Source organism: Staurois parvus, unplaced genomic scaffold, assembly GCF_062004578.1.
Source record: "Staurois parvus isolate SC_StPar_1 unplaced genomic scaffold, SC_StPar_1.0 ptg004066l, whole genome shotgun sequence".
NCBI classification, from domain to species: Eukaryota; Metazoa; Chordata; class Amphibia; order Anura; family Ranidae; genus Staurois; species Staurois parvus.
Window position 1 is genome coordinate 4,611 of NW_028321861.1, and position 11,136 is coordinate 15,746.

An 11,136-nucleotide genomic window follows, 5' to 3' on the forward strand; every position below is an offset into this window, starting at 1 on the left:
GAACCCTTGAAATATCTCCGGGAACCCCTACTAAAGATTACTATATCTACAACTCAAGACACAATAGTGGGAAGAATGTCCCTTACATTGGGGGTCAGTGGGAAGAACGTCCCTTACATTGGGAGTCGGTGGGAAGAACGCCCCTTACATTGGGGGTCGGTGGGAAGAATGCCCCTTACATTGGGGGTCAGTGGGAAGAATGTCCCTTACATTGGGGGTCAGTGGGAAGAATGTCCCTTACATTGGGGGTCAGTGGGAAGAATGTCCCTTACATTGGGGGTCAGTGGGAAGAACGTCCCTTACATTGGGGGTCGGTGGGAAGAATGTCCCTTACTTTGGGGGTCGGTGGGAAGAATGTCCCTTACATTGGGGGTCGGTGGGAAGAATATCCCTTACATTGGGGGTCAGTGGGAAGAACGTCCCTTACATTGGGGGTCGGTGGGAAGAACGTCCCTACATTGGAGGTCAGTGGGAAGAATGCTCCTTACATTGGTGGTCAGAGGGAAGAATGTCCCTTACATTGGGGGTCAGTGGGAAGAATGTCCCTTACATTGGTGGTCAGTGGGAAGAACGTCCCTTACATTGGTGGTCAGTGGGAAGAACGTCCCTTACATTGGTGGTCAGTGGGAAGAACGTCCCTTACATTGGGGGTCAGTGGGAAGAATGTCCCTTACATTGGGGTTGGTGGGAAGAACGTCCCTTACATTGGGGGTCGGTGGGAAGAATGTCCCTTACATTGGTGATCAGTGGGAAGAATGTCCCTTACATTGGGGGTCAGTGGGAAGAATGTCCCTTACATTGGGGATCAGTGGGAAGAATGTCCCTTACATTGGTGATCAGTGGGAAGAATGTCCCTTACATTGGGGATCAGTGGGAAGAATGTCCCTTACATTGGGGATCAGTGGGAAGAATGTCCCTTACATTGGGGGTCAGTGGGAAGAATGTCCCTTACATTGGGGGTCAGTGGGAAAAATGCCCCTTACATTGGTGATCAGTGGGAAGAATGTCCCTTACATTGGTGATCAGTGGGAAGAATGTCCCTTACATTGGTGATCAGTGGGAAGAATGTCCCTTACATTGGGGGTCAGTGTGAAGAATGTCCCTTACATTGGGGGTCAGTGGGAAGAATGTCCCTTACATTGGGGGTCAGTGGGAAGAACGCCCCTTACATTGGGGGTCGGTGGGAAGAATGCCCCTTACATTGGGGGTCAGTGGGAAGAATGTCCCTTACATTGGGGGTCAGTGGGAAGAATGTCCCTTACATTGGGGGTCAGTGGGAAGAATGTCCCTTACATTGGGGGTCAGTGGGAAGAACGTCCCTTACATTGGGAGTCGGTGGGAAGAACGCCCCTTACATTGGGGGTCGGTGGGAAGAATGTCCCTTACATTGGTGATCAGTGGGAAGAATGTCCCTTACATTGGGGGTCAGTGGGAAGAATGTCCCTTACATTGGGGATCAGTGGGAAGAATGTCCCTTACATTGGTGATCAGTGGGAAGAATGTCCCTTACATTGGGGATCAGTGGGAAGAATGTCACTTACATTGGGGATCAGTGGGAAGAATGTCCCTTACATTGGGGGTCAGTGGGAAGAATGTCCCTTACATTGGGGGTCAGTGGGAAAAATGCCCCTTACATTGGTGATCAGTGGGAAGAATGTCCCTTACATTGGTGATCAGTGGGAAGAATGTCCCTTACATTGGGGGTCAGTGGGAAGAATGTCCCTTACATTGGGGGTCAGTGGGAAGAATGTCCCTTACATTGGGGGTCAGTGGGAAGAATGTCCCTTACATTGGGGGTCAGTGGGAAGAATGTCCCTTACATTGGGGGTCAGTGGGAAGAATGTCCCTTACATTGGGGATCAGTGGGAAGAATGTCCCTTACATTAGGGGTCAGTGGGAAGAATGTCCCTTACATTGGCGGTTGGTGGGAAGATTTACCCCTTTTACAGCTAAAAAAATCAATGGTGTCAGTGGGAACTTATCTGAGGGGCAGGTTCTCAAGGAACCCCTGCAACCCCTCAAGAAACCTAGGGTTCCATGGAACTGTGGTTGAGAAATCCTACTTTAGGCAACTGAAAGCCAAACCAACTCAAGGTGATATTTAGAGACAAGATTGGTGCTGTAATTTGGGGCGGAGTTATAAATGGCTTTAAATGTTATTGTTAATGTTTGGAATTTTATTTGTTGGGCAATGGGAAGCCAGTAGAGGGATTGGCAGAGAGGGGTGGAGGACACTGAGTGGAGGCCAGTGGAGGGATTGGCAGAGAGGGGTGGAGGACACTGAGTGGAGGCCAGTGGAGGGATTGGCAGAGAGGGGTGGAGGACAGTGAGTGGAGGCCATTGGAGGGAGTGGCAGAGAGGGGTGGAGGACAGTGAGTGGAGGCCATTGGAGGGAGTGGCAGAGAGGGGTGGAGGACACTGAATGGAGGCCAGTAGAGGGATTGGCAGAGAGGGGTGGAGTGCACTGAGTGGAGGCCAGCGGAGGGATTGGCAGGGAGGGTTGGAGGACATTGAGTGGAGGCCAGTGCAGGGATTGGCAGAGAGGGATAGATACGGAACAGTTAGTAAGGTAGATGAGTCTGGCAGCAGCATTCATGATAGACTGATGAGAGTGATTATTCAAATCTGACACATTGCCCACCCAGAAAACCCACCATAATTTGCATACCTTTTATTTTTTTGCAAGAAGGACAGGATTATTCAAACATATGCCTCCCATTCCCCCCCCTGCTACAATGAATAAGGATGATTTTGGACCATACTATTTATCTTAGGGAGAGCATTGTATCTAATTAGCATATTTGCTCTCTCTCTCCCCAGATGGGGATGTAATTGTGAGACTCAGATGTGATGTTATTTCATAGGTTTTGCATCATCCTAGTCTCAGGTTCCCAATTTATGGTACGTAGCAAATATGCTAATTAGATTCACTGCTCTCCCTGAGGTAAAATAGTATGATCCAAAATCATCATTATTCATGGAAGCAGGGTCTGGTGGGAGGGGTGATTTGTTGGATCAGTGTGTGTTTGAGCCAACAAACTTGCATATTTTTGAATAGGCAAAATAGTATGCGAATTACGGTTACCATGGTCCTTTGCAATCGGATCAGAACACTCTCCCTAATGTTCAAAAACAAAAGTATGGCATATGGAGAAAAAAAACAAACGAACAAAAAAGAACCAAAACAAAACAGTGGAGCAAGGTCAGTGTGCTTGTGCCTGGTCTTGGCCGTAGGTAACAACTGGTGCTGCTTCTCTGCCTTTTTGCTAAGATCAAGTGCAGTATCTGTTCTTACCAGTGTCCAGTAGGGGCGCTCCACCATCATTCTTGCTTCTTGGTGAGGATCCCAAGTGTGAAGAGTGCACATGGTCACTTTTCCTGCACTGTGATAGCTTGGTGGGTTCCAAGAGAGGCTGTGGGTTTCATGACGGTGTAGGCTTTCATTCCTGGAAATGTGAAGGTGAGTGTCCCTACTCTCTCACCATGAGGTTGGTGGCTGGTGTATGGGGGCAGTGGTAGCGGAAGGCTCTCTCAGGTGGGTGGGTTGCCTACAAAACCTAAATGCCTACTGGGCATCTTCTCCCCAAGGGATTGTCTGAAACCATGTGAATATTCAGGCCCAGGGTCAACCTCTTCCAATAAACTACATTCTAGAATCCACCAGAAGGCAGGGGACCTTCTACCAATGAGATAATCGCAGAAATAATCGCACACCACCAGAGGAGTTAAAAAGCTAAATTCACCTGAACCTCTCAAGCAACCTATTGTAGGAAGATGCTACAGCGGTGTATGAAGGCTCACGAGGGTCATGGAAGCAGAACAGCGAGTGAAGTTAGGAGATGCTGCTTTGGTGGTGAAACTTTGCAGATGGTGAAATGAATCAATCATGATAATGCGAATTTCACTGAAATCGTTCTTCTGCCCAATTACCACTATGACTGGAGCGTGGGAGTCCCAACCCATTGAAGGAGAGACCGTTATCCACGTCCTAACTCACTGCAGACAGTAAACTGGACTTTGCTATAAATGGATGAGGCCATAAATCTGTCCGGTAGGGGAAGCCATTTATTGGTGAATGCTAACATTTCTCAGGAGTCCCTCCTCTGATAGAGGCCTTTATCTGTACATTTCTGAAGGAGTGTTGCTTGAGGTCTACTAATAAAAACACTTTTGAATTCTGACCAAGAGCACTAACCTGGGACTGATGACCAAGAGCACTAACCTGGATTGATGACCAAGAGCACTAACCTGGACTGATGACCAAGAGCACTAACCTGGGACTGATGACCAAGAGCACTAACCTGCGACAGATGACCAAGAGCACTAACCTGGACTGATGACCAAGAGCACTAACCTGGACTGATGACCAAGAGCACTAACCTGCGACTGATGACCAAGAGCACTAACCTGGGACTGATGACCAAGAGCACTAACCTGGACTGATGACCAAGAGCACTAACCTGGACTGATGACCAAGAGCACTAACCTGCGACTGATGACCAAGAGCACTAACCTGGGACTGATGACCAAGAGCACTAACCTGGGACTGATGACCAAGAGCACTAACCTGGACTGATGACCAAGAGCACTAACCTGGACTGATGACCAAGAGCACTAACCTGGGACTGATGACCAAGAGCACTAACCTCGGACTGATGACCAAGAGCACTAACCTGGGACTGATGACCAAGAGCACTAACCTGGACTGATGACCAAGAGCACTAACCTGGACTGATGACCAAGAGCACTAACCTGGGACTGATGACCAAGAGCACTAACCTGGGACTGATGACCAAGAGCACTAACCTGCGACTGATGACCAAGAGCACTAACCTGGGACTGATGACCAAGAGCACTAACCTGGGACTGATGACCAAGAGCACTAACCTGGACTGATGACCAAGAGCACTAACCTGGACTGATGACCAAGAGCACTAACCTGGGACAGATGACCAAGAGCACTAACCTGGGACAGACGACCAAGAGCACTAACCTGTGACTGATGACCAAGAGCACTAACCTGGACTGATGACCAAGAGCACTAACCTGGGACTGATGACCAAGAGCACTAACCTGGACTGATGACCAAGAGCACTAACCTGGACTGATGACCAAGAGCACTAACCTGGGACTGATGACCAAGAGCACTAACCTGCGACTGATGACCAAAAGCACTAACCTGGGACTGATGACCAAGAGCACTAACCTGCGACTGATGACCAAGAGCACTAACCTGTGACTGATGAGCAAGAGCACTAACCTGGGACTGATGACCAAGAGCACTAACCTGCGACTGATGACCAAGAGCACTAACCTGGGACTGATGAGCAAGAGCACTAACTTGCGACTGATGACCAAGAGCACTAACCTGGACTGATGACCAAGAGCACTAACCTGCGACTGATGACCAAGAGCACTAACCTGGACTGATGACCAAGAGCACTAACCTGGACTGATGACCAAGAGCACTAACCTGGGACTGATGACCAAGAGCACTAACCTGCGACTGATGACCAAGAGCACTAACCTGGACTGATGACCAAAAGCACTAACCTGCGACTGATGACCAAGAGCACTAACCTGGACTGATGACCAAGAGCACTAACCTGCGACTGATGACCAAGAGCACTAACCTGGACTGATGACCAAGAGCACTAACCTGGACTGATGACCAAGAGCACTAACCTGGACTGATGACCAAGAGCACTAACCTGGACTGATGACCAAAAGCACTAACCTGGGACTGATGACCAAGAGCACTAACCTGGGACTGATGACCAAGAGCACTAACCTGGGACTGATGACCAAGAGCACTAACCTGGGACTGATGACCAAGAGCACTAACCTGCGACTGATGACCAAGAGCACTAACCTGCGACTGATGACCAAGAGCACTAACCTGCGACTGATGACCAAGAGCACTAACCTGGACTGATGACCAAGAGCACTAACCTGGGACTGATGACCAAGAGCACTAACCTGGGACTGATGACCAAGAGCACTAACCTGGGACTGATGACCAAGAGCACTAACCTGGGACTGATGACCAAGAGCACTAACCTGGACTGATGACCAAGAGCACTAACCTGGGACTGATGACCAAGAGCACTAACCTGGGACTGATGACCAAGAGCACTAACCTGGGACTGATGACCAAGAGCACTAACCTGGGACTGATGACCAAGAGCACTAACCTGGACTGATGACCAAGAGCACTAACCTGGGACTGATGACCAAGAGCACTAACCTGGACTGATGACCAAGAGCACTAACCTGGACTGATGACCAAGAGCACTAACCTGGACTGATGACCAAGAGCACTAACCTGGGACTGATGACCAAGAGCACTAACCTGGGACTGATGAGCAAGAGCACTAACCTGGGACTGATGACCAAGAGCACTAACCTGGGACTGATGACCAAGAGCACTAACCTGGGACTGATGACCAAGAGCACTAACCTGGGACTGATGAACGGTCATCCTTCTGGTTCACTACCATTTTCGGAATGATTTTAGGACCTTCAAGCATTTACTTATCAGGGGTGTACAGGGGCGGACTGATCATTTGGAAACTCTGGCACTGCCCGAGGGCCCAGGGTCAGTAGGGGGCCCCATGAGATGCCCCTGGTACCTTTTTCATAGGCTTTTTGAGTTTGGGCAAGGACACAGGGGCCCCGTGAACCCCTATTGCCCGGGGGCCCCATGAGTTGTCAGTGTGCCCCTGGGGGTGTATTTAGAATTTGTGCTGCCCTAGGCAATACTAAAAATCTATTGCTCCCCCCCATGTGCGACTCCCCCACACACCATTGTGACCCCCACCCGGAGGGAGAGCGACTCACCGTCACAGTGGCTCCCTTCTTGGAGTCTCACGACCAGGACCGTGGATAAGGGGATACCACCAGTCCTCCTATAGGGGCCCCAGGCCAGCAGGGGGGGGTGAATCAGATGTAGGCAGGGAGGGTGATTGGAACAATTTATCACCCTCTCTGCCTACATCTGATTCACCCAGCTGCCTGGGCCCCCCTGCTGGCATACAGGGGATCAGTTCCAGTAAATACCCCACATCACCCTCCTTGTGCACCGTATGTTTACCCCGGCTGCCCTGGCCCCCCTGTGTGCCCCCACCCCCGTAGTGCTGCCAGCTTACCCTCCTTTCCTTCCTTCCCACTGGCAGCTACAAGCAACGGGACAATAGAATCCTTCAGGATGTAACGCGGGGGGAAGGTTCCAGTAAATCTGTCACATTTACCAGCCCCTTTTATGAATGAACACAATGAGTGATCAGTATCAATCACTCACTGTGTTCATTCATACAGTAAACTGTGTTGCTGTGTTGTTATTTTTTTTTTTTTTGGGGGGGGGGGGCCTGTCAGGTTGGCTGTATGGGGCCCCGTGGTTTCTAGCAGCAGCCCTGCTCACGGCTCCCCTCATTCCACTCTGCCACCCAGCCCCGGTGCCCAGGAGGACCAGCGTCCCTTCTTCCACTGAAGAATACCTTGTTTGGGGTTCTATGAACAACAGAGCAGGGGCGGACTGACAACTCAAAGGGCTCCCAAGCAATAGGGGATCATGGGGCCCTGTGTCCTTGCCCACACTCAAAGCACGCCCAAAAAAGCCTATAATTGGTACCAGGGGCATTTCATGGGGCCCCCTACTGACCCCGGGCCCTCGGGCAGTGCCGAGTGCTCGAATGGTCAGTCCGCCCCTGCAACAGATAAAGTGCTTCACCCACCTCCAGGGCCAGACTGACCATTTGGAAACTCGGGCACTGCCCGAGGGCCCGGGGTCAGTAGGGGGCCCCATGAGATGCCCCTGGTACCTTTTTCATAGGCTTTTTTGAGTTTGGGCAAGGACACAGGGGCCCCCCTGATCCCCTATTGCCCGGGGGCCCCATAGGTTGTCAGTCCGCCCCTGCCCACCTCACTAGGGTTCTCTGACCCAATAGTTTTGCTGTCTAAATACTTTTTTCTGACCTAGTCTGTAGTCATAACCCAACACAAGAAATCCGTTTCTGGTCGCCTCAGTAAAGGAAGCACATTGCGGAGTTTCCCAGCCTTCGCACTTCCACCACGACCCCCCCATAGAATGTAGCAGATCTCCACCATGGCTTCCCAGAAGACCGTACCACAACAAAGATGTCTCCCAATGCGGCAGGGAGTGCGGAATACCGTCTGAGCATGTGAATTATTGCTGATGGGAGGCCAACAAGCGGTTCCCATGCCATAAAGTAACACGTTGCATTGGCAGGGCAGCTACTTTAAATCACCACCTGATTTTCGGGAGGTCATTTCGCTCACGTAGAGCGCGGCTTTCAGAGCGAGCTGTGAGAACACGTTTTTAATTACCCCGGTCCTGGGTGGTCTCCTACTTGCCCTTCACCTCTACCTGCCTGGCGAGGCTTTGGTGCGAACTGAGAAACGTTCAGCAGGTGCTGCGTCTGATTATAATTTTCCTGTCCCCCATAACTGTTACAGACTGCGGCCTAGACTTGCTAATCCTCAAAAATTTGCCTTCTCCAAAGTGACAACTCTTTTTTTTTTTCCCCTCTCTCTCCCGTGAAACAAGAATGGCTGGTTGAAGGCAGCTGTACGAGTTTCTCAAGATAACATGCCAAACGCAGACCCAAAAAAACCTCTTTTCTGCTGCCAGTTTGGCAGCGGTTTGTTTAAAAAAGCCGTCATTTTTATATCGGGTTTATTTAAAAAAAAAAAAAAGTTACCAGTATAAAGTCAACAGCCACCGCGGACGTTTCTTCAGCTGGTCTAGTCTGGAGAATTTTTTTTTTATTCCCCCCAAACCGCTGAATTCAGTGCGAACGCATAAAGTAGCAAACTGGCACAGATATAAAATGAAAGGAAAAAAAAAAAAAGAAATCTAAATTTGGCGCCATTTATTTATTAACCCGTCAGGGCCGGGAAATGCGATCCGTATTAGAGGGGCGAATGTTGGATCGGAGTGTTTTATTGCCGTATGGTTTCGTTTTGAAGATCGGAAGTGTCACATGACAAACGTTTTCTCCGATATGTGATGGTGGATGGTGATGGTGATGGTGGGTGGTGATGGTGGATGGTGATGGTGGATGATGAGGGTGGATGGTGATGGTGGGTGGTGATGGTGGATGGTGATGGTGGATGGTGATGGTAGATGGTGATGGTGGATGATGATGGTGGATGGTGGATGGTGATGGTGGATGGTGATGGTGGGTGGTGATGGTGGATGGTGATGGTGGATGGTGATGGTGGATGGTGATGGTAGATGGTGATGGTGGATGATGATGGTGGATGGTGGATGGTGATGGTGGATGGTGATGGTGGGTGGTGATGGTGGATGATGAGGGTGGATAGTGATGGTGGATGGTGATGGTGGATGATGAGGGTGGATGCTGATGGTAGATGATGAGGGTGGATAGTGATGGTGGATGGTGATGGTGGATGGTGATGGTGGATGATGATTGTGGATGGTGATGGTGGATGATGATGGTGGATGGTGATGGTGGATGCTGATGATGGATGGTGATGGTGGATGGTGGATGATGATGATGGGGGATGGTGATGGTGGATGGTGATGGTGGATGATGATGGTGGATGATGATGGTGGATTCTGAGGGTGGATGATAATGGTGGATGGTGATGGTGGATGATGATGATGGATGGTGGATGATGAGGGTGGATGGTGATGGTGGATGATGATGGTAGATGATGAGGGTGGATGGTGATGGTGGATGGTGATGGTGGATGATGAGGGTGGATGCTGATGGTAGATGATGAGGGTGGATAGTGATGGTGGATAGTGATGGTGGATGGTGATGGTGGATGATGATAGTGGATGGTGATGGTGGATGCTGATGATGGATGGTGGATGGTGATGGTGGATGATGATGGTGGATGGTGATGGTGGATGCTGAGGGTGGATGATAATGGTGGATGGTGATGGTGGATGATGATGATGGATGGTGACGGTGGATGGTGATGGTGGATGCTGCTGATGGTGATGGTGGGTGGTGACGGTGGATGATGATGTTGGATGGTGATGGTAGATGGTGATGGTGGATGGGTGGATGGGTGGATGGTGGATGGTGATGGTGGATGATGATGGTGGATGGTGATGGTAGATGGTGATGGTGGATGGGTGGATGGTGGATGGTGATGGTGGATGATGATGGTGGATGGTGATGGTAGATGGTGATGGTGGATGGGTGGATGGTGGATGCTGATGGTGGATGATGATGGTGGATGGTGATGGTGGATGGTGATGGTGATGGTGGATAGTGATGGTGGATGATGATGGTGAATGGTGATGGTGGATGGTGACGGTGGATGATGATGTTGGATGGTGATGGTAGATGGTGATGGTGGATGGTAGATGGTGATGGTGGATGGGGGGATGGTGGATGGTGATGGTGGATGATGATGGTGGATGGTGATGGTAGATGGTGATGGTGGATGATGATGGTGGATGGTGGATGGGTGGATGGTGATGGTGGATGATGATGGTGGATGGTGATGGTAGATGGTGATGGTGGATGGGTGGATGGTGGATGCTGATGGTGGATGATGATGGTGGATGGTGATGGTGGATGGTGATGGTGGATGCTGATGGTGGATGGTGATGGTGGATGCTGATGGTGGATGATGATGGTGGATGGTGATGGTGGATGGTGATGGTAGATGGTGATGGTGGATAGTGATGGTGGATGATGATGGTGAATGGTGATGGTGATGGTGGATGATGATGGTGAATGGTGATGGTGGATAGTGATGGTGGATGGTGATGGTGGATGATGATGGTGGATGATGATGGTGATGGTGGATGGTGATGGTAGATGGTGATGGTGGATGATGATGGTGGATGATGATGGTGGATGGTGATGGTGGATGGTGATGGTAGATGGTGATGGTGGATGATGATGGTGAATGGTGATGGTGGATAGTGATGGTGGATGGTGATGGTGGATGATGATGGTGGATTGTGATGGTGGATTGTGATGGTGGATGGAGGGACCCAACGGAGAGCTGGAGCTACTTGTTTGTACAAATTCCATTCTTGTCAATTTAATCCGAAGACGGGGCAACTGTCATCCTCAAACACCTCGTTTTCTTCAGTGAACCTTTTTTCGGCAATACTTCCGTGCAGCG

At 50.1% G+C, this 11,136-nt stretch overlaps 1 pseudogene; it reads left to right on the forward strand.

Annotated features, from left to right (window-relative positions):
- The first annotated feature begins 3,246 nt into the window (after positions 1 to 3,246).
- LOC149427074 (U2 spliceosomal RNA) lies at positions 3,247 to 3,350 on the forward strand (annotated as a pseudogene).
- Positions 3,351 to 11,136: the final 7,786 nt, after the last annotated feature.